The sequence below is a fragment of the Cynoglossus semilaevis genome, chromosome 16 (genome assembly GCF_000523025.1).
Source record: "Cynoglossus semilaevis isolate Cse_v1.0 chromosome 16, Cse_v1.0, whole genome shotgun sequence".
Lineage (NCBI taxonomy): Eukaryota > Metazoa > Chordata > Actinopteri > Pleuronectiformes > Cynoglossidae > Cynoglossus > Cynoglossus semilaevis.
The window spans coordinates 5,851,328-5,854,089 of NC_024322.1; positions in this window are offsets into that span (position 1 = coordinate 5,851,328).

Sequence of the window (2,762 nt, forward strand, 5' to 3'; positions counted from 1 at the left end):
TCAGACAAAGGCTCTCTAAAGTGTAATGTCAAAATGACCTTACTCTGAGTCATAGATTTCTAGTAGATTGGTGGCTTTGTAGCAATTTCTGGATTGGCTCTAATCACCTTCACACTGGGCCGGGTTTAATTTTGTTTTGTAGACACACACACCTCACCATCTATATATCTTGTGATCTGAAACTGAGATAGAAGATCAGTTATGCTAAAGGTTTATCAGAGAAGGAGGTCCTGGTTGATATATAAAATAAATTTGATCTGGCAGAGAGTTGTAATTACTTGACACTAGTTCAACAACAGAACCAAAATGTCCTCCTATTTCTAAACCTCCTGTGTCACATACGTACTGTGTAGACCTCTACATAGAACTACATAGTCTGAGGACATGGTGTGAAGATGCTAAAATGTCAAACGTCCACCCATGAGAAGCACAAGTTCATCCTGTCAAACTCCCACATTTATTTTGTTCCCTCTCAAAGTATGATTCATTAAGACTTAAGCAGTCAAAGAAGCTGAAACGCCCTATTAGGTGATTTTCATTCTTTGTACTCCCACAATGTGATGCGAGTAACACATGAAGAAGAGTAACACCCACTCTGTTCTGTGGCAGCGAGGGGAAGGGAACGTGCAGTGAAACAGCCCTGGTCGGTCACCTGTTTTCAGTTAACACCGATAAGGGTTGAAGAGAAAACAGAGGCTCAGTCAGTGGTATTTATCCTCCTCTGTGCAGTAGCCGCTCCTGGCTCAGCTGCAGAAAACATTGGCAGGTGATATGAACACCTGTAGCGTTGTTGTTGGCTTAATCAACAATCATTGCTGATGAACATGCAGTTTAATTACACTGTCAAGTGTCAAGTNNAGGAAGAGGGAGTCAGAGGGTGAGAGAGGTTGCTCAAGTCCTTTCCAGAAATGAGCAGTTGCCGTTTGTGAGTAATTTGTACTGTATGTGATTTGGTCCAAAGTCAACATGTCATGTCATGTCATGTAGCACAATCATTTTTTTATTAATATTTATTTAAATAATCTTTTTTTTAAACTTCAGATACCATACAATTATTATTATGATTATTGCTAGCTGGCTAACTACATTTTACACGTAAAGGTTTTTCTTAGACTCTGGTATGTTTTTTTTTATTTACAACTTTTCAGCTTTATTGGCCAAAAAACTTCAATAGGTTAAAAGCGAAAAATTACCCAATTCTTTTTGTAGAAATCTGTCTTAAGTAACAAACAAACACCTTGTAAACATGCAGTGCCTTTATATTTCCCAAAGTTATACTAACATCTTCATAATGTTCTTATAAAAACAGATTTAATAGTTTGTGTTATCCACCCTTAAGGGAATAGAACATTAATATTGAAACTACAGATGGGTATTACGATTGCAGACACATACAGTATTAGAACAGCGACTGGTAAACACGTGTGCTTTTTAAGGCGAGCATGAAATATTTTACCACCGTTCCGCTTTTACGACTTTCATGCACTGTGTCAGTGCGGGCGGAGAATCTGTTTTTTCTGTGGTTGAAATGCTGTTTTTCTCCCGCCCACTCTGAAGCCATGCACGCTTTGAAATGTCAACTTCTATCCTCCTCCTGTCCTTATGCTATAGTTGACATTTCATATCTAATGCTACAGGGTTCAAAACCACACAGTGTCAGTGACAGTAAATGCATATTGACTCAAAATGCCTAACAAATTGCTGCAGACCACATCAACGCTCCTTAATACTCATACTTTCCCCTTGAATCCCCTATTGCAGCAGGAAAACACCATCAAACTCCCTCCAGACTCCCAACACTTGCTCATCAATACTGTACTAATGACCTGCACAGTCTTTTCCCCTCTATTATTGATTGGGTACATGACCCTTCCAAAGGGAAATCTCCGATAAGCCCTAAACCACAGCTCTGTCTGAGAGACGAGCAGAAGAGAAAGGGCAAAATGTCCCTGTCATCACTGAAAATGCAAACAATTTATTGATCAAAGAAGTGCAGGCAAGTTGAAATGAAACAAATTCTACACATTTTAAAAACGTTCTTATCCAAATGACTGTCAATAAAACATTTTACAAATACTACAGTCAAAATGGCAGATCAACTATAAAAGAGCTACCAAAAATTATCTCAAACTTCAGTAACTTTTTTAAATCAAATATATATAAGAAAAGTGTGCTTCTTAACCACTTCTTTATGTGTTCTCATGTGGAGGTCACCATTGTCTGCCTACAGTTTCCTATAAATGTGTCAACGAGTCAGCTGGTTTTCGTGCAACTCTTCACTTTGTTCTTATTTCCCAAACAATAACTCCCTCCTGGTTCCCTGTCTGCCGGCCTGTTCTTCACTGACTCACACTCATGTGTTTCTTCAGTGTCAAGGTGATGACACCCTCTTTCCTGTTCTACTTTAAACACAGAAATCAGAGGTTTATGTTTATACTTTGTCCTGCAAAGCTTTGTCCTGATTTATCTCATGAGCCTGTGGGTGGTTAGAAATCAACCTTCAAATTGTGAATAAAATGCAAGAATTTATAACGGAAAATAAATGGCCTGAACTAACTGGAGTTTCCTCACAACTGAGAAGAAACTTGATTTATTGAAAACAGTGTTTTGTTTTGCAAAATTCCAATTCATGTATTTCAAGAAAGATTTGCAATTCTTCCAAAATACAATAGCTGAAAATAAATTTGCCCTGGAATTCAGTTTAAATACATTTGTATTACTGAAAGAGCACAAATATGAATTAGTTTCTGATGGTAAGCTAC